The sequence below is a fragment of the Lygodium microphyllum genome, chromosome 5 (assembly GCF_053477565.2).
Source record: "Lygodium microphyllum isolate KBCC chromosome 5, Lygodium_microphyllum_v1.1.10, whole genome shotgun sequence".
NCBI lineage: Eukaryota > Viridiplantae > Streptophyta > Polypodiopsida > Schizaeales > Lygodiaceae > Lygodium > Lygodium microphyllum.
Genome location: NC_141139.1, coordinates 153,352,237 through 153,374,127, shown reverse-complemented (window position 1 = coordinate 153,374,127; position 21,891 = coordinate 153,352,237).

Genomic DNA, 21,891 nt, shown 5'->3' with positions numbered 1-21,891 from the left:
ATATCGGCTACCTGGTCTTGTGTCTTCACATGAAGTAGATCAATTTGTCCTACAAGTACCATTTATCTAATGAAATTGTAATGAATCTCTATGTGTTTGGATCTAGCATGATAGACGGGGTTGCTAGCTAGTATCCATATACACCTCAGGTTGTATACATAACCCTCATGCTACTCCATATATACCTCTTCAAGCAAGTCACCATTCATGAATGCATTTTTGACATCCACTTTTCATAATTTTCAGCCCTTAGAAGCCACTAATGCAATGACTATTCTCACCATTTCCATCTTAGCAACCGAGCTGAAAGTCTCCTCATAATCTAGGCTATATTGATGTGCATATCCCTTTGTAATGAGCCGGGCTTTATACCTTTCCAACGAACCATCTGACTTGCATTTCTCTTTATAAACCCATTTGCTTAAAGACATTGAGTACCTCATTCTTGTGCTTCCGAATGTTTTGCCATGTGTATCAGTTGAAATCATCTATCCAACCGACACTAGATTCTTGCAAATTTCGTTCTGCCATCTGTCCAATCGACAATAGATTTTTGGTAATAGAAGGTACATATAGTACATCATGTAGGCTCTTCTTTCTATCGTCATAGCTGTAGCAGTATACCTTCCTACTGGTGGGCTGTCTCACACTCGTGCCTGGTTTGCATCTCCTCTTCTTCTCTAGTGGTCGTTGTGCTCTATGGGGAGTAGCTGTTGCTACACTAGAGGAGACTCCACCTTGTACTCCAGGTGGCGGGCTTTGGCATGAGGCCTCTCCATGGCCGAGAAACGAGGAGATGCTTGCTTGGTGCCTGTTATGCAAGCTCGAGGAGGCAAAGATGGAGAAGAGACAGAGGTTGGCTTCTCCTTTGTAGTTGTCCCCTCTCTTTTAGTGGATGTGGTGGCAATGGTAGTGGCAATGGCAGCTTCTCTCTCTCTCTCTCTCTCTCTCTCCCTCTCTCTCAATCTCCCTTGTGTTGATCTGTCTCCCTTCTTCTCTCTATACATCTCTTCATCAACAAAAATAAAAAGAGAAGTAAATAAAAGAGAAAAACAAAGAGAGAAGATATAATACATTTACCTCAAAGCTTGAAGAAGAATCCTTTCGCGCTTCTCTCCTTCTTTTTCTTCTCCTTCACGGGTTTCCTCATTCTTCTTTGCATTTGTCCCCTCTATTTTTGTGGTGGATTGGCGGTGGCAGTGACCTCTCTCTCTCTCTCTCTCTCTCTCTCTCTCTCTCTCTCCCTCTCTCTCTCTCTCTCTCTCTCTCTCTCAATCTCCCTTGCACACGTTGATCTCTCTCACTTTTTCTCTCTATACACTCTTCATCAACAAAAAGAAAGAGCGAAGTAAAGAAAAGAGAAAAACAAAGAGAGAATAGATAATGCACTTACCTCAAAGCTTGAAGAAGAATCCCTTCGCGCTACTCTCCTTCTTCTTCTTCTCCTTCACGGGTTCCCTCCTTCTTCTTCTCTCTATACACTCTTCATCAACAAAAAGAAAGAGAGAAGTAAAGAAAAGAGAAAAACAAAGAGAGAAGAGATAATGCACTTACCTCTAAGCTTGAAGAACAAAGAGAAAAACAAAGAGAGAATAGATAATGCACTTACCTCAAAGAAGAGAAAAATAAAGAGGGAATAGATAGTACACTTACCTCAAAGCTTGAAGAAGAATCCCTTCACGCTTCTCTCCTTCTTCTTCTTCTCCTTCACGGGCTCCCTCCTTCTTCTTTGCAGTTGTCCCCTCTCTTTTTGTGGTGGATTGGTGGTGGCAGCGACCTCTCTCTCTCTCTCTCTCTCTCTCTCTCTCTCTCTCTCTCTCTCTCTCTCTCTCTCTCTCTCTCTCTCTCTCAATCTCCCTTGTACATGTTGATTGTCAAGATTGTGGGAGAGAGAGGAAGGAGTCTCACTTGTAGCTTTCTTGCTTGCACAATGGGAGAATACATACAAGGGTGGAGGCTGAAAACAGTTTTCCTCTTCTTAGTTGTGTAAGCCAAAAGAACTCTCATACAAAGAAATAGAAGAACCCTATATATGGGTCTCAAACCAAACTCAACTAACTAAGGTGGCATACTAACTGAGCCACGAACTAGAGTAGATAAGGATAGCTGTCATCTAGCTATTATTCATGGGCGGTGTACCAACCCCATCTACAACTGACAAGTCGGTGACATAAATGCACAACGGTCACCCTGGCGTATCACGAGTGGAGCTCGATATCTCAACACTCCCCCTCGAGCTCAATCCTAATTCCTGCACACCAAGCAGGTCTCTGAACTTGCGCAGCTTCTCTGTGCCCAATGCCTTCGTGAATATGTCAGCTACCTGATCCTCTGTGCTGACATAAACTAGATCAATAAGACCTAGTAAAACCCTCTCCCGCACATAGTGATAATGCACCTCAATGTACTTTGTTCTAGCATGATAGACTGGGTTATTTGCCAAGTGTATACTACTCATGTTGTCACAATAAATGACAACTGGCCCATCTGTAGGCTGATGCATATCATAAAGTAGCTTATGCAACCAACCTACCTCACATGCAGCCATTGCTGCACCCCTGTACTCAGCCTCTGTGCTGGACAAGGCAACTGTAGGCTGTTTCTTACTGCTCCAAGTGACTGCAGCACTCCCAAAAGAGAACACATATCCACTGGTAGACCGTCTATCAGAAATGCTACCAGCCCAATCAGCATCAGTGTATCCATGCAACTGTATTTGAACCCCAGTCTCATAAAATAGTCCATACTGCAATGTGGACTTCACATACCTGAGTATGCGTCTAGCCGCATCCAAATGCGGTTTCCTTGGAGCCTGCATAAACTGACTTACCAGTCCAACAACATAGCTCAAATCTGGCCTGGTAATAGTCATATAAATCAAGCTTCCTACTATGCGTCTGTACATAGTAGGGTCTTCCAGAAGCTCACCTACATCTGCGCTCAGCTTCACATTCTGCTCCAAAGGAACTGAAATAGGCTTACAGCCTGTCATCCCATATTTGGACAGCATGTCCAATCCATACTACCTCTGCAAGAGCTGTATCCCACTTGGTGATCTAATCACCTCAATGCCCTGTTGAGATATCGAGCTCCACTCGTGATACGCCAGGGTGACCGTTGTGCATTTATATCACCGACTTGTCAGTTGCAGATGCGGTTGGTACACCGCCCCTGAATAATAGCTACATGATAGCTATCCTTATCTACTCTAGTTCGTGGCTCAGTTAGTATGCCACCTTAGTTAGTTGAGTTTGGTTTGAGACCCATATCTAGGGTTCTTCTATTTCTTTGTACTTGAGTTCTTTTGGCTTACACAACTAAGAAGAGAAAAATTGTTTTCAGCCTCCACCCTTGTGTGTATTCCCCCATTGTGCAAGCAAGAAAGCTACAAGTGAGACTCCTTCCTTCTCTCCCACAATCTTGACATGGTATCAGAGCCTTGTTCGTGGTAAGGAGCTCAAGAAAGCAAGCCAAGCTCGCGGTGTTCTGGTAAGAGGAGCAGTGTTGCTTTCATTTTCTGTTTTGGGAGCAGATCTCTGCAGGTAGCACAGCCGGAAGGTGCAGGAGTGCATTGTCTCAGGTTGAGACGCCCTTTGCGGTGAAGCAAGAGGGTAGTATATGCTGCGGGTGAGGGCTTTAGCCCTCGGCGTCCTTGTTTTTTTGATTTGAGGCCATTTCGGGGCCTGTTTTGGAGGCGAAAGTTTTCTGCACGCACTCAGGAAAAGGCCCAGTTTTATGCTGTGCAGCCACTGTTCTACAGGTCGGTAAAAAGTTACTGTAGAAATTGCATCGTATGCTTGTGCGCAGAGACATTGGGAGTTACAGAATCATCCCTGTTGCCTGTTGATGCAAAATCGTCACTAGGAAGTGACTGTGTGGTCAAATACCACTTTCGCCAGTTTTGCAGATTTGCCTTTGTGAGGCTGAAGCTGTGTTCTTTGCAGTGACAGAATTTTTTGCAGTGTTCTGTAATGGCGTCTGATTCTCTCTCACAGATTGTCACTGAAAAGCTTGACAAGAACAACTTCCAAGCATGGAAGTTTAGAATGACGAATTTCCTTATGGGAAAAGGATATTGGGAATTTGTTGCAGGAAATGAAGAAGAACCAGTTCTTCCTGATGTTCCCAATCAACAGCAAATGCAAGCATTCAAAGCATGGCATGAGAGAGCCAGGAAAGTTATGTACTGGCTGTCTATCAGCATTTCAGACTCTATGATTGTGCATATTCAGGATGCAAGTACGCCAAAGGAGGCATGGGATACTCTGTCAAAGATGTATAGCACAAATACGCAAGCCAGGAAAATGCAGCTCAAGCAAGAGTTGCATAATGTGCAGAGAGAAAATATGAGCATCAATGACTACCACATGAAGGTTAAGAAGATTGCAGATGCACTTGCTTCCATTGGGTCGCCAGTGGAAGATGATGATTTAGTTTCTGTGACCTTGAATGGTCTAGGAAAGGATTATGCACAGTTTCGGACATCCATTTCAGTTCGTGAAAGATTTCCTGACTTTGAGGAGTTGATTGCTCTTCTAATTTCTGAGGAGCAGAGAAATGGTGGTGCATCTTCTTCAGGAGGAACTTCAAAAGAAGCTGTCTTCTACTCAAATGCTGGAAGAGGTAGAGGCAGAGGTAGAGGAGGCCGATTTGGAGGCCGTGGTAGAAATCAGAATATGCAGCAAACTCAAGAAAACCAGTCCTATGGAGGAGGACGTGGTAACTCTAGAGGCAGGGGGAGCCAAAGAGGTCGTGGTGGATGGCAAAGAGGCCAAAATGCAAACAGTAATGTTGAATGCTACTACTGTGGTAAAATGGGTCATATGGCTAAAGACTGCTATAAAAAGCAGAATGACATCATGAATGGAAAACTGCAACAAGGGAATTATGCATCTTCTAGTAGACAGGGTGATGACAGAAATGAGCACTTGTTTATGGTGCAACACATGAACAATTCTGTGACAAGTGCAGAAGAAAGCAATGATGTATGGTATGTTGACTCAGGTGCATCAAACCACATGACAGGTCATGCAGAATGGATGGAGGATGCAAGAAAAATGGAAAAACCAGGATTTGTGGAGACTGGTGATGATACTGCACATCCGATTGTGCAGATTGGAAAAATTCCTTTGTCTATGCAGGATGGGAAAAAGAAATACCTGTCCGATGTATTTCATGTCCCGAATATCACCAAGAATCTGGTTTCAGTTGGTCAAATGGTTGAGCAGGGCTTGCAGGTCAGATTTAATCCTCATGGATGCTTTGTTGAGGATATGAAAAATAAAGGTCGCTTGATAGCAAAAGGAAAGAAGAAGGGCAGAATGTTTACGTTGGATGCAGACATGTCTGAATTGAGTGCAGCAATGTTTGCACATGGGACTGGTGTAGTTGCAGATATTGATATCTGGCATAAACGCATTGGTCATGTTAATGTACAACGACTTAAATCAATGCAGGCCCAAAACATTGTTGCAGGATTGCCCAAATTCAAGGTTGCAGAAATGCATAAGGTATGTGAAGCCTGTCAGTTTGGAAAACAGGCAAGGAAACCATTTCCTAGACATGTTCAAGAGAGTGAGAAGCCATTGGAATTAATCCACTCTGATGTGTGGACTACTAAAGCTGCATCTCTTGGAGGCTGTCATTACTTTGTCAGTTTTATTGATGACTATAGCAGAAAAATTTGGGTGTACTTTATGAAAAAGAAAAGTGAAGTTTTTGGGCATTTCAAAACTCTTAAAGCTATGGTTGAAAAAGAAACAGGCCTGCAAATAAAATGCCTAAGGTCAGATGGAGGGGGAGAGTACCTCTCAAATGAGTTTGCAAGGTTCCTGCAGGAGCATGGCATAAAGCAGCAATATTCATGTAGTCATACCCCACAACAAAATGGAATTGCAGAAAGGAAAAACAGGCATATTGGAGAGGTATCTCGTGCCATGCTCAATGAAAAAGACTTGCCAGATTTTTATTGGGCTGAAGCAGTTGCTACAGCAGTCTACATAATGAACAGGACTCCCACTGCAGCAATACATGGAATGACTCCAGAGGAGAGGTATACTGGTAGGAAACCAGACATTTCTCATTTGAAAATTTTTGGTTGCATTGCCTATGTACATGTGCCAGATGAGTTGAGATCCAAGTTGGATCCAAAAGCTGAGAAGTGCATCTTTATTGGAAACTCTTTGCAGCAAAAAGGGTATAGATGCTATAACCCTTCTACTCGTAAGTTTACAGTGAGCAGAGATGTTGTTTTTGATGAGATGAGTAGCTGGTATAAACCAATAAATGTGATTGATGATGTAGATGCACAAAATGGTAATGCTGCACAGAATTCACAGCAGCAGTCACAAAATATTAGTGGACCTGGAGCGTCCTCTAGCAGTGGTTCACCTTCTTCGCCATGGACAGGCAGATTGAGATCAGGAGAATCTTCTCAAAGTAATGCAGATAGTGGTATGCAGGTATCACGAAAAGGAAAAGAGAAGGTTGATCAGCCCATGTTTGATGTGAATGCAGGTCACTCTTATGTGGATGGTGAATCCAGTGGCTCAGAGCAGAGCATTGATGATGAGTTGGGTATTCCTTCTATTGTTACACCTGGAGTAAGGAAGACCAGGGATGTTTTGAGAGCACCTGGGAGTGAACCTACTTTGCGCAGGTCTACGAGAGCTAGGTATCCTGTGGATAGGCTGAAATATGATGGATTTACAGCCATTCACTATGCATATATGGTCAAAGTAATACAGGAACCAGAACCCACTTCTTTTGAGCAAGCCATGGGAAAAGAAAAATGGGAGAAAGCCATGGATGAAGAAATGGATGCCTTGGAAGCAAATGCTACATGGGAATTGGTACCTTTGCCTAAAGGTAAAAATGCAATTGGCTGTAAGTGGGTTTATAAGGTGAAGCACAATGCAGATGGTTCTGTGAACAGATACAAGGCAAGATTAGTAGTCAAGGGGTATGCACAAACATATGGCATTGACTATGAAGAAACATTCAGTCCGGTTGCAAGGATGGCAACCGTAAGAGCAGTCATTGCTATGGCTGCATCAAAGGGATGGTCTTTACATCAGATGGATGTAAAGAATGCCTTCTTGCATGGTGATTTGCAAGAAGAGGTCTATATGGAGCAGCCACCAGGTTATGTGCATGCTGTTCATCCTGAGTTTGTTTGCAGGTTGAAGAAAGCCTTGTATGGCTTGAAGCAAGCACCTAGAGCATGGTCTGACAAGATAGGACAGTATCTTGTCACTATTGGCTTTCAGATTTCCAAGGCAGATTTCTCACTTTATGTGAGGAAAACAGAGAAAGGTATTATGCTACTTGTCATTTATGTTGATGATTTGATTATGACAGGTGACAGTGATGAAGATATCCTTCATGTGAAAATGCTATTGAAGCAGAAGTTTGAGATGAAGGATTTGGGAGAGCTGCGTTATTTCTTGGGCATTGAGGTGATTAGATCACCAAGTGGGATACAGCTCTTGCAGAGGCAGTATGGATTGGACATGCTGTCCAAATATGGGATGACAGGCTGTAAGCCTATTTTAGTTCCTTTGGAGCAGAATGTGAAGCTGAGCACAGATGCAGGTGAGCTTCTAGAAGACCCTACTATGTACAGACGCATAGTAGGAAGTTTGATTTATATGACTATTACCAGGCCAGATTTGAGCTATGCTGTTGGATTGGTAAGTCAGTTTATGCAGGCTCCAAGGAAACCACATTTGGATGCGGCTAGACGCATACTCAGGTATGTGAAGTCCACATTGCAGTATGGACTATTTTATGAGACTGGGGTTCAGATACAGTTGCATGGATACACTGATGCTGATTGGGCTGGTAGTATTTCTGATAGACGATCTACCAGTGGATATGTGTTCTCTTTTGGGAGTGCTGCAGTCACTTGGAGCAGCAAGAAACAGCCTACAGTTGCCTTGTCGAGCACAGAGGCTGAGTACAGGGGTGCAGCAATGGCTGCATGTGAGGTAGCTTGGTTGCATAAGCTACTTTATGATATGCATCAGTCTACAGATGGGCCAGTTGTCATTTATTGTGACAACATGAGTAGTATACACTTGGCAAATAACCCAGTCTATCATGCTAGAACAAAGCACATTGAGGTGCATTATCACTATGTGCGAGAGAGGGTTTTACTAGGTCTTATTGATCTAGTTTATGTCAGCACAGAGGATCAGGTAGCTGACATATTTACGAAGGCATTGGGCGCAGAGAAGCTGCGCAAGTTCAGAGACCTGCTCGGTGTGCAGGAATTGGGATTGAGCTCGAGGGGGAGTGTTGAGATATCGAGCTCCACTCGTGATACGCTAGGGTGACCGTTGTGCATTTATGTCACCGACTTGTCAGTTGCAGATGCGGTTGGTACACCGCCCCTGAATAATAGCTACATGATAGCTATCCTTATCTACTCTAGTTCGTGGCTCAGTTAGTATGCCACCTTAGTTAGTTGAGTTTGGTTTGAGACCCATATCTAGGGTTCTTCTATTTCTTTGTACTTGAGTTCTTTTGGCTTACACAACTAAGAAGAGAAAAATTGTTTTCAGCCTCCACCCTTGTGTGTATTCCCCCATTGTGCAAGCAAGAAAGCTACAAGTGAGACTCCTTCCTTCTCTCCCACAATCTTGACATGCCCAAGAAATAACGCAGCTCTCCCAAATCCTTCATCTCAAACTTCTGCTTCAATAGCATTTTCACATGAAGGTATCTTCATCACTGTCACCTGTCATAATCAAATCATCAACATAAATGACAAGTAACATAATACCTTTCTCTGTTTTTCTCACATAAAGTGAGAAATCTGCCTTGGAAATCTGAAAGCCAATAGTGACAAGATACTGTCCTATCTTGTCAGACCATGCTCTAGGTGCTTGCTTCAAGCCATACAAGGCTTTCTTCAACCTGCAAACAAACTCAGGATGAACAGCATGCACATAACCTGGTGGCTGCTCCATATAGACCTCTTCTTGCAAATCACCATGCAAGAAGGCATTCTTTACATCCATCTGATGTAAAGACCATCCCTTTGATGCAGCCATAGCAATGACTGCTCTTACGGTTGCCATCCTTGCAACCGGACTGAATGTTTCTTCATAGTCAATGCCATATGTTTGTGCATACCCCTTGACTACTAATCTTGCCTTGTATCTGTTCACAGAACCATCTGCATTATGCTTCACCTTATAAACCCACTTACAGCTAATTGCATTCTTACCTTTAGGCAAAGGTACCAATTCCCATGTAGCATTTGCTTCCAAGGCATCCATTTCTTCATCCATAGCTTTCTCCCATTTTTCTTTTCCCATGGCTTGCTCAAAAGAAGTTCAGCCTATCCATAGGATACCTAGCTCTCGTAGACCTATGCAAAATAGGTTCACTCCCAGGTGCTCTCAAAACATCCCTGGTCTTCCTTACTCCAGGTGTAACAATAGAAGGACTACCCAACTCATCATCAATGCTCTGTTCTGAGCCACTGGATTCACCATCCACATAAGAGTGACCTGCATTCACATCAAACATGGGCTGATCAACCTTCTCTTTTCCTTTTCGTGATACCTGCATACCACTATCTGCATTGCTTTGAGAAGATTCTCCTGATCTCAATCTGCCTGTCCATGGCAAAGAATGTGAACCACTGCTAGAGGACGCTCCAGGTCTACTAATATTTTGACTGCTGCTGTGAATTCTGTGCAGCATTACCATTTTGTGCATCTACATCATCAATCACATTTACTGGTTTATACCAGCTACTCATCTTATCGAAAACAACATCTCTGCTCACTATAAACTTATGAGTAGAAGGGTTATAGCATCTATACCCTTTTTGCTGCAGAGAGTAACCAATAAAGATGCACTTCTCAGCTTTTGGATCCAACTTGGATCTCAACTCATCTGGCACATGTACATAGGCAATGCAACAAAAAATTTTCAAATGAGAAATATCTGGTTTCCTACCAGTATACCTCTCCTCTGGAGTCATCCCATGTATTGCTGCAGTGGGAGTCCTATTCATTATGTAGACTGCTGTAGCAACTGCTTCAGCCCAATAAAAATCTGGCAGGTCTTTTTCATTGAGCATGGCACGAGATACCTCTCCAATATGCCTGTTTTTCCTTTCTGCAATTCCATTTTGTTGTGGGATATGACTGCATGAATATTGCTGCTTTATGCCATGCTCCTGCAGGAACCTTGCAAACTCATTTGAGAGGTACTCTCCCTCTCCATTTGACCTTAGGCATTTTATTTGTAGACCTGTTTCTTTTTCAGCCATAGCTTTAAGAGTTTTGAAATGCCCAAAAACTTCACTTTTCTTTTTCATAAAATACACCCAAACTTTTCTGCTATAGTCATCAATAAAAGTGACAAAATAATGACAGCCTCCAAGAGATGCAGCTTTAGTAGTCCACACATCAGAGTGGATTAATTCCAATGGCTTCTCACTCTCTTGAACATGTCTAGGAAATGGTTTCCTTGCCTGTTTTCCAAATTGACAGGCTTCACATACCTTATACATTTCTGCAACCTTGAATTTTGGCAATCCTGCAACAATATTTTGGCCTTGCATTGATTTAAGTCGCTGTACATTAACATGACCAATGCGTTTATGTCAGATATCAATATCTGCAACTACACCGGTCCCATGTGCAAACATTGCTGCACTCAATTCAGACATGTCTGCATCCAACGTAAACATTCTGCCCTTCTTCTTTCCTTTTGCTATCAAGCGACCTTTATTTTTCATATCCTCAACAAAGCATCCATGAGGATTAAATCTGACCTGCAAGCCCTGTTCAACCATTTGACCAACAGAAACTAGATTCTTGGTGATATTCGGGACATGAAATACATTGGACAGGTATTTCTTTTTCCCATCTTGCATAGACAAAGGAATTTTTCCAATCTGCACAATAGGATGTGCAGTATCATCACCAGTCTCCACAAATCTTGATTTTTCCATTTTCTTTGCATCCTCCATCCATTCTGCATGACCTGTCATGTGGTTTGATGCACCTGAGTCAACATACCATATATCATTACTTTCTTCTGCACTTGTCACAGAATTGTTCATGTGCTGCACCATAAACAAATGCTCATTTCTGTCATCACCCTGTCTATTAGAAGATGCATAATTCCCTTGTTGCAATTTTCCATTCATGATGTCATTCTGCTTTTTATAGCAGTCTTTAGCCATATGACCCATTTTACCACAGTAGTAGCATTCAACATTACTGTTTGCATTTTGGCCTCTTTGCCATCCACCACGACCTCTTTGGCTCCCCCTGCCTCTAGAATTACCACGTCCTCCTCCATAGGATTGGTTTTCTTGAGTTTGCTGCATATTCTGATTTCTACCACGGCCTCCAAATCGGCCTCCTCTACCTCTGCCTCTACCTCTTCCAGCATTTGAGTAGAAGACAGCTTCTTTTGAAGTTCCTCCTGAAGAAGATGCACCACCATTTCTCTGCTCCTCAGAAATTAGAAGAGCAATCAACTCCTCAAAATCAGGAAATCTTTCACGGACAGAAATGGATGTTCGGAACTGTGCATAATCCTTTCCTAGACCATTCAAGGTCACAGAAACTAAATCATCATCTTCCACTGGCGACCCAATGGAAGCAAGTGCATCTGCAATCTTCTTCACCTTCATGTGGTAGTCATTGATACTCATACTTTCTCTTTGCACATTATGTAACTCTTGCTTGAGCTGCATTTTCCTAGCTTGCGTATTTGTGCTATACATTTTTGACAAAGTATCCCATGCCTCCTTTGGCGTACTTGCATCCTGAATATGCACAATCATAGAGTCTGAAATACTGATAGACATTTTTGACAAAGTATCCCATGCCTCCTTTGGCGTACTTGCATCCTGAATATGCACAATCATAGAGTCTGAAATACTGATAGACAGCCAGTACATAACTTTCCTGGCTCTCTCATGCCATGCTTTGAATGCCTGCATTTGCTGTTGATTGGGAACATCAGGAAGAACTGGTTCTTCTTCATTTCCTATAACAAATTCCCAATATCCTTTTCCCATAAGGAAATTCATCATTCTAAACTTCCATGCTTGGAAGTTGTTCTTGTCAAGCTTTTCAGTTACAATCTGTGAAAGGGAATCAGACGCCATTACAGAATACTGCAAAAAATTCTGTCACTGCAAAAAACACAGCTTCACCCTCACAAGGGCAAATCTGCAAAACTGGCGAAAGTGGTATTTGACCACACAGTCACTTCCTAGTGACGATTTTGCATAAACAGGAACCAAGGATGATTTTGTAACTCCCAATGTCTCTGCGCACAAGCATACGATGCAATTTCTACAGTAACTTTTCACTGACCTGTAGAACAGTGGCTGCACAGCATAAAACTGGGCCTTTTCCTGAGTGCGTGCAGAAAACTTCCGCCTCCAAAATAGGCCCCGAAATGGCCTCAAATAAAAAAAACAGGGTCGCTATTAGCGTCGCTATTTGGGTCGCTAATATTAGCGACGCAAATAGCGACGCATATAGCAACGCTTTTAGCGACGCCGCTTTTTTGCGTCGCAAATGGTCGTCGCTATTGCCCCATTCCCTTGTAGTGTATGATAGCATAAAAAATTCTGATGGAAGTATTAAGTGCTCATAGATTCCATTAGTGATAGTTGGAAGGCTGCATTGTCCCAAGCAAAGAATTTTAATGAATTTTCCTTTTGAGGGACACCTTCAAGCAGGTCAGAGTAGTACTAGTTCTTGATTCTTATTTGGAAAGGAAGTAGTTTAATTTGTAGCTATAGGAATGGCGATATATTTGTCTTTAGTATTATGCATAGTTAGAGGCTTTGGGAAACAAGCTCTTTTTTCTAGAGAGAGTTGATATTTAACTGCCATTCTTGTGGTAGAGGGATTTCACACCAGTTTATGATCTCAGCAGAAATTTTTGTGTGGATTTATGTGCTTTCATAATTATTGTTTGGCCCTTATCTATATCATTGTTTTCTCCTAAAACTCTAGGAATGGCTAAGGATATGTAACAACATACCATATGGTATTGGATAACTAAATGAGCATAAGCAGTCTGCAAGTTTAGACCAAAAGTACAAGTATGCAAATTAAGTGTATCACTAAGATAAGGATCTTATATTGAAATGACATAGTTAGGGTGCAAATAAAAAAGAATAGGACCATTAGACAAGGGAGAAATTGTTGTTCCTACAATCCTTTTCATTAACTCTTTGTGTCTAGCATGTAAGACAACTTTCAAACATGAAGCATTAAGACCTTGGCAAAAAAGGGGAATAATGCCTATAGCTATATAACCGAGGTGCAAATATAGATCTTTTTGGGATTTTAAACTTTATGCATGACCAAACAATGAAGATTAACCTACTGATCATTTGTAAAAGAATCACCTATGTTGAGAATGCCATGGTCTTCAATGTACATAGTTGAAGCATGAAATTTGAACGCATTGCTCTTTCACCATAAATGTTAGCAATATCAATTCTTGGAAGGATCCACTTGGAGCTTGGATTTGCATAGTCCATAATGATAGTAAAGTTCCTTAGTGATTTATAGCACTTAGCTAGTCCCTTAAAGATAGAGGAGAAAGAGTTCTAGTTCATGACATCCATAGAGGATTTATGATGACAAAAGAGGAACTATGCACTCTTCTATGCTGATGAATAGCAACACAATCATGATCTTGTAAAGTGGACTGGTCAATAGAGGTGAAAAATCATTTAATAATTGCCTCTTCTCCATCCTTTGGTGAAAATAGATACGTGTGCGTGGAAGCAAACTAGTCCAAACAAAGCCTGATTGCCCTGGCAAATAAGACTTCTGACCATGGAATTCCAAATCATGTTGGTAAACATGCTATGAATATTAGGATATTGGGCCATGGACCCTTCATGTTCTATAAATTATATGCCAATAACCAAAACCCTATAAAAAATTCTTACAGGTACATGGAAGTCCACAGCTAGTCCATAGGGAAAACCTAGAGTACTCTTGAAAGCACAAACAAGAGTCCTAGTCTCTACATCTTGTCACATCTTGATTGCCATAAGGCATAAATTGCTCTCTACCATCATTTCATGCTCCAATGAGTGCAATTGCATTCTTCTTTGAATCTTTTAGAAAATATTTCACAATGCTATCTAGTTGTTCTCATGCTTAGAAAATGTTTCACAATGTTATCCAATTCTTCAATCTCATGTTTAGTTCATGCAACACACACACACACACATTCTCTCTCTAGAAAGACATGCTTGCTAAAATGGATTGTGCTTTGTCAATAGCTTTGTGTTTCAATAGTACATGACTTAGAAATATGAAACTTGAAAACCCATCCCTCAAATCCTCACAAAACGTACTTAAAAAATTATAACAAGAACCCAAGTACTCCACAACCGAATTCTGTTTTCCAAAGGAGCTCAATTAGCTGAAAGTTCAAGTTCTCAAGCTCAATCTTTACAGAATATGCAAGTCTTTCACAAGATCTATCATGTAAACTACCAAGGTCTTTCGTATTTAAATCTGAAATACTTCTAAGAGTAGACTTGGTAGCATATCGAATAATGACAGAACTGATCAGAATTTGACACATTGACCTTAAATTCCTTCTCCCCTTCCCATTTTAGAAGGTGGATCTGGAAACCGATCTTTCAAGGGTAGCTCAAGTCTGACTACTGAGAGGGCATGCACGATGCGATGAAACATTCCAGGGAAAAGGAAAACGCAAAAGAAAGCTTCAGGACCGCATATGGCGTGAAACTTTATAGGACGACGGAAAAAGCAGGGGCTAAAAATAACTCGGAGTTTTTTTTCTCTGCAATGTGCAGGTAACATTTATATTGTCTAATTACGTCAACAGCCGCACCACCATGGTGATGGGCACGGGGACGCGAGTCTTGCAGACAGGGCAAGAGGCAGCCCTCGGGTTGGCGGAGAGCCATCTGTCGATGCATAGCACGTGGAAGGCGTGGGTGCACCACGGCCGGAGGCTGCGAACGATGGTGTGCGGCGCGTCGTCGAAGGCCTCAAGGCAGATGACGCACTCGGTACTCATGAGATTGCCACCATCATGCGCACTACTACTAGCAACACCATTAACCCGCGCCTCACAAGCAGTCATATTGTGGTCTGTCGTCCCAGTAGTAACACGACCGTCAGCGCCGCCAGCGTTAGCTAGACGTCCGTGCGCCTCAGTGGCGCTGCAGTCTGCACCGGGCTCGATAGTAATAACGGCTGGCTCAGGAGTGCTGCTTTTGCTGCATGAGCTGCTGCTGCTGCTGCTGCTCGTCGACGTGCCATTGATACTGTTATTATTAGCTGCTGCTACCCCCCGCGCGTATTCCTGGAATGTGGTCGAGGGGAGATGCGCCTCTAGCGCCGCCGCATCCACCACTGTCTCTGCCCACCCCGGCCTGAGGGCCAGGGCCCCCGCCCCCTGACGCCGCAGCGCGGCCGCCATCAGACGCCCTTCGTGGCTCATCTCCGGAGGCGCCGCCCTGCTTGTGTTAAGTGCTTGCGCACACCGCCTTACCAGCATCCCCATCACCGCTATTAGCCCACACACAACCACCAAGATCGACAGCTCCTCATCCAAGCGCTCGAATTGCAGCACCATCTTTGAGCAATCCAAAGGCTGTCTGCTGTAAATAGCGTTTCTTACGGTCAAGATATTGCCCAAATTTTTTCCAAATAGATCTTCTAATAGAATATATAATAATAGTAATGCTTATTTTCGAATTCACTTTCTATTGCGTTTACTACTCGGCAAAATTCATCTACCGAAAAACAAAAAGCTAGCTAAACACCTTTTCTCCGTGATCTCTTTAATAGCTGTATTGCTATGCTTCCTATATACACCATACGAAATAAACCTTGATGACAATGAGAAAGCAGAATGTTAGGGTGATCACCAACACAGTCTACTTTTTCAATGTGTAGCAAGTAAAGTAAGGCGCATGGGGCACCTTTTCTTCCCTCTCACTTCTTATAAAAGGCCATCACTTTACTTGCAACACTTTCAAATGGGACTATCCTACTTGATACATGCACGTGATAAGACCCGTATTAGAAGCATCAACTAAATTCCTTAGGGCCCTACACTAGTTTACTAGGAGGAACTCTAATGCCATTAGAGTTTCCAAACAAATCATGTAGGTGTTCTTCGTATTCAAATGTTGGAGGTTCGAAACATGGTGTACCTCGAACTACCACATATCACACCAATCACAACAAAACACTATCAATCCTAGCAACAAGGACTCCCCAAATCCTACACTGTGTCAACACACCATGGACACATGATACCTAGCACCATTTTTAAAAACAAAGAAATCTATACATGATGTACTAAAACAATAGATACATGCATAGAGAATTACAAGACATAAACTAATATTAGTCAGATAACAAACATATTGGGTAAGAATTCAATAATGGGCTAATCATGCATCTTAGTTGGTAGCTCATCAATATGTAAGTATAGCACGTGGGTCCAACAAAAGGGAATTTTAAATTCCTTGACATTTTTAACAACGTAGAATGATATAATTTAATGTGCGTATTAACATATTGTTGAATTGGAAAGGGTGCATTTTATTCTCAACATCACAATAAGCCATGGATAAAGGGTTTTCATATTAGGCCTTGAACCCATGTGATAGTAAGGATTTATAATAAGTCAACCCCTTGATCATGCATTCGTGATTAAGTATGCTTAACATTCCTTTGTTGGTTCGATTTATTATCATATATTTACGATCGATGTGGTTGATCTTTTTCATCTTTGTCATGTACTTAAGGGCTTCGCAAGCTATAACTACCAAATAACAACTAGCCATAACTTCTAGTTGTAAGTACTCTAATTGAGAAACTATCTTTAGTAAAGTCAAAGATCATGAATGAACCTAAACTTTCTCACAGGCATCTTTCTAAATTCAAAGTGTACCTACATTACAAAATTCACAACCAAACCATTGCCAAAACTTCATGTATGGTGTTCTCAATGTAGTTGCCTATGTTTTGGCCATCATATTTTCCTTGCACTTGACCTTATCACCTCATGGCTTGGTACGCCACTTTGTGAGGTTCAAGTGGCATCCTAATTCAATTGAAAATGAAACTAAATAAATGAGAAGCTCAAGAAAGATGACAATAAGCCTACCCATAGAGTGATTCTTTAAACAAAAAAGTGATATGTAAAGAAGAAGAAGATGATAGACATGACCATCTTCTCATACTTCTCTGCTTAGGCTTGTGGGATACTCAAGGGTTTAGACTCTTTTTTTGAAACTTAAGATTATTGACTATCATTATGAGCATCTATATAAGTAGGACGGAAGAGAGAAGAAAAAAACATGATGATGAAACATGTAGGATTGCCATGTGACTCCTCTTTGTCTTTAAAAAACAATTTTTTTTGCGCATAGTCCTCCTTTTCATGCTAGAAAGGTATATGAGCAACACTTCTTATGCTCACATTGTTATGTTGATGCATGTCCAAAGGTTGTTGAGTGCCTATGGGACTAACTATCTGTATTTAGGCTAAATACACCCTACTTGTGAACATCTTTCATGAAGATGATGCTGATTTTACGCCTGAACTAGAGTGCACAGTGTCAAACACATTTAATGGGCTAAAAAGTGGACCAAATTAGTGACCTTAGATAATTTTATGATGTGCTCACATTGTTATGTTGATGCATGTCCAAAGGTTGAAAAATCTAAGAAGTTTGATAGTGACAATATTTGAGTTGTGTGTCTATGGGACTAAACTATCAGTGTTTATGCTAAATATACCTTACTTGTGAACATCTATGGACCAAATTAGTGACCTTAGATAAGTTTATGATATGGTTTGAAGTGTGAATGGATTACAGGGATGCTTCCATTTTTCACTATAATTTTTGGGCACACCTAGGCTGCCTAGACCATAGGGAAAGTGGCAAGGAAAAAACTTTGTGTTACAAGCTCAAATGAAAGAGAAAGCAAGAGAAGACAAGGAGAGAATAGGATGAAGTTTCTTGTGTGTGGTGGAGGATCGACACATGTGGATTCTTATTGTTGTGGACTAATCTAAACAAGGAATTCAAACTATCTATTGCAATTTATGAAAATTTTTCTCGGATCTATTGCCAATCTAGATCTAAAGGTTACTTTAGCTATCTCGAATAGAGGGATATTAGGGATTGTTTTGATGTATCATGATTTATGTTGAAGTAGGTGGAAAGATTGAAGCTTTATGTTGAAAGAATGGTATTTTGGAATCCTGAAATAGGGGTTTATATGTCTGTGTGGCCCGCATAGGCTTCATATCATTTTGATGCATGTATCAAGCTATTTTTGAGCCATAGATACATTGTTTGATGCTCAAACTCATGTATAATAGACTCTAATGCATATAGACTTAATATGAGCAATAGCCTCATTTTATGGTCTTTATGCTGATATATATGCTATATAAGGATTGAACGCAAGCTCTTGTACAATAAATTTACTCTATGTTTGGAACTTCTCTATCTATTGGATTTGTCTTATTTCATACATTTTGCTTCTATTGAATTTTCTCTCTCCATGTAATGAACTCTTCTTACTTGAGTCCCAGTAGCTTTCAGACATACATTATAAATATGTCAATATCTTTGGTGAACTTGATGTGAAAGAACAAATGAAGAGTTCTATAGTACGGGGGATGCTAGAGGTTCAATCGATGATGTGAGACAATGGGTTCAAACTTTAACAATGTATTTGGAGTAGTAGTAGCAATAGCAACAACAACAACCTTATGCTACATAGGCTATTGAAATCTAGGTAAAGTTGTTTGATGGATGAAGTATATTGGACTACTTGAAGGTATACGTACAGTACAAGGATATAGGGGAATAGCGACGGGCAGTTTTGACGCAAACTAGCGGCGTCACTATAGCGACGGTACTTAGAAAAAAAAAGGGTCGAAACCCGAGTGCGGCATTTTTTCGCAAAGAGCGAAATAGATCGTGCGTTTGGGAGGGAGAGGGAGAGAAAGAGAGAAAGAGAGAAAGAGAGAGAAGGAGAGCACCTAACCGCCAACACTGCCATTTGCAAAGAAGAGGAGGAAGTGCACAAAGGGCGAAGAGGAGATGAAGAATCCATCCTTGGGCTTTTGCGGTGAGTCATTGCACCCTCTTGGTTTGTTCTTGTTTTTTCTCATTTTCTTTTGTTTGTTTTTGTTGAGAATGAGGTGCATTGAGGGAGAAAGAGAGGAAATGAGAGAGGAAGAAGAAGAAAGAAAAAGGAAGAAAGAATGAGAGAGAGAGAGGGAATAAACATGAAATATAATAAAGAAAGAGAGAAATAGAGAGAGAGAGGGAGGGAGAGATGACAATGAATGAGAAAACACGAGGGGGTAGAGAAAAACAAAGAGAGGGTTTATTCTTGTTGTTTAATTTCTTTTTTTTGATTTTTTAAAAAACAATGATGTGCATTGAGGGAGAAAGAGAGGAAATAAGAGAGGGAGAAGAAGAAAAGAAAAGGAAGAAAGGACAAGAGAGATAGAGGGAATAAACACGAAACCTTGGGGAGGGGGGGTCACTCAAGAATATATGTATATATAACATGAGTTCAAAATAAGGGGTTTTTTAAACACCATTTTTATACATTTTTCACATATATAAGGGTGTCATATAAAGGGGTTACTTACAGATTCAATAGAAAATGGTTGTGTTTTATTCAAGAAAAATTCACAGATTAGGATATTTATAAATAGGCCATGAACACACGTTATATAGAGAATATATATATATAGTGAACCCCCCCGAGCATGAAACATATTAAAGAAAGAGAGAAATAGAGAGAGAGAGGTAGGGAGAGAGGAGAACGAATGAGAAAACACGAGGGGTAGAGAAAAACAAAGAGAGGGTTTGTTCTTGTTCTTTAATTTCTTCTTTCCTTGTTTTTTTAAATACAATGATGTGCATTGAGAGAGAAAGAGAGGAAATGAGATAAAAAATGAGAGAGAACGGAGAATGTGGTGCATTGAGGGAGAACGATAGGAAATGAGAGAGGGAGAAGAAGAAAGGAAAAGAAAGAGAGAACAAGAGAGAGAAAGAATAAATATGAAAGATAACAAAGAAATGGGGAAAGAGAGAGAGAGAGAGGGAGGGAGAGCGGAGAATGAGTGAGAAAACATAAGGGAGTAGAGAGAAACAAAGAGAGAGCGAGAAAAAATATAGGAAATAAGAGAGGGAGAAGAAGAAAGGAAGAGGAAGAGAGAAATGACCGTCGTGTCTGCTATACTCTCGTGTTCTGAAACTATTGAGCAATATATAAAAGGTGGAATGGTGATTGTAGCAGTAGTAGTAGCAGGCAGTAGCAACAGTAGCAACAGTATAGAGAGAGAGAGAGAGAGAGAGAGAGAGAGAGAGAGAGAGAGAGAGAGAGAGAGAGAGAGAGAGAGAGAGAGAGAGAGAGAGAGAGAGAGAGAGAGAGATTTTGTTAAAGGTTCACCTTAGGTGTGTTCGATGCTTTGGGAAGGCACGGAAAACCTGTATCTCCAGGCCCGATAAAGCAAAAGAGAGATTGGACTTGAAGGTGAATGGATGGTTTTGTTGACATGATTTGCGCTACCTCCTCCTATGCTCTACATTTTGAGTCACACACAAAGGATAAAAGGTGGCGAGGTCTAGTGCAATACCAGGTGTCGTACTGCTGCGCATCCAAGGTGTGAAATCCACCCAAAAGTTATGTGTCATTATGTTTGCATTTTTATTCTGCGTGGTAATATAGTAAAGAGGGGCTAGAAAAGGATACTGTTGTTAGCAGTGCATTGGTTGGTATGTATGCCATGTGTGGTTTATTTGCAGAAGCACAAAAAGTGTTTGACAAGCATCAACTTTGTAGCGTAATCTCGTGGAACATGTTAATTTCTAGATACATCCAACAGGGAGTTGTTGAGAAAGCACTTCAGTGTTTTGTTGCATTTTGAAAGCTTGTGGAATGACAAGAGCTATAAACACGGGCCAAAAAGTACATGCTCAGATTATCGAAGGAGGTTTGCTAGTGAAAGATCTTTTTGTTGGCAATGCTATAGTCGACATGTATGCCAGATGTGGCTTAGTTGCAAAAGTACAAGAAGTCTTTGACAAACTTCCAGTCCGAGAAGTGGCTACATAGAGTGTGATAATACTAGGATATGTACAACAAGGTTATGCTGAAGAAGTAGTGAGTTTTTTTTGAACGGATGTTATTTTGAAAGGGAAGGTTATTTTCAAATGGGCTTTTTGGGGGGAAGAGGCTTAATTGAGAAGAGCAGAGCAGAAAGCAGGGGAATCGCAAGCGGAGAGGATACGAATCAAAAAGGATTTTTGGAGAATAGGAGAGGACATATTGGAGATGTGGAGCTGGAGGAGACGAAAAATTCTCAGTCAAATGGAGAGCTTACGACCTGTGCTTCGGGCTTACATGAAAGGGAACCTGCTTTGATTCTTGTTGAAGGAAGACGACGTCAAGGAGCTCTACGGAAGAGAAAGGAGGATTTTTTTTCGGCAATCGGAGAGGATCTCTGCAACTTCGAAGGAGAGCTACGGAAGAGAAGGAGGAGGATTTTTCGCCAAACAGGGAGCTCTACTGAAGGAAAAGGGGAAATTGAAGACGCAAGCTTGGGGGAGAGAAAGGAATGAAACGTGAAGAGGAAAAGGCCGCTGTAGCACGACATATGATCATGCTAAAGGAAGAGCCGAGAAGAGGATCAAGACGATTGAAACCACTGCAGCGACAATGTGCATTGAAGAGGAAGCCGTGACGAAAGGTGGAGTTGTAGAAGGAGAGTGCCGACGATGATTGCAAGCAATGGGGATGGTGGTGACACACAAACTGGGTGCTCTTGATTTGCAGCCAAGGCCTAGGT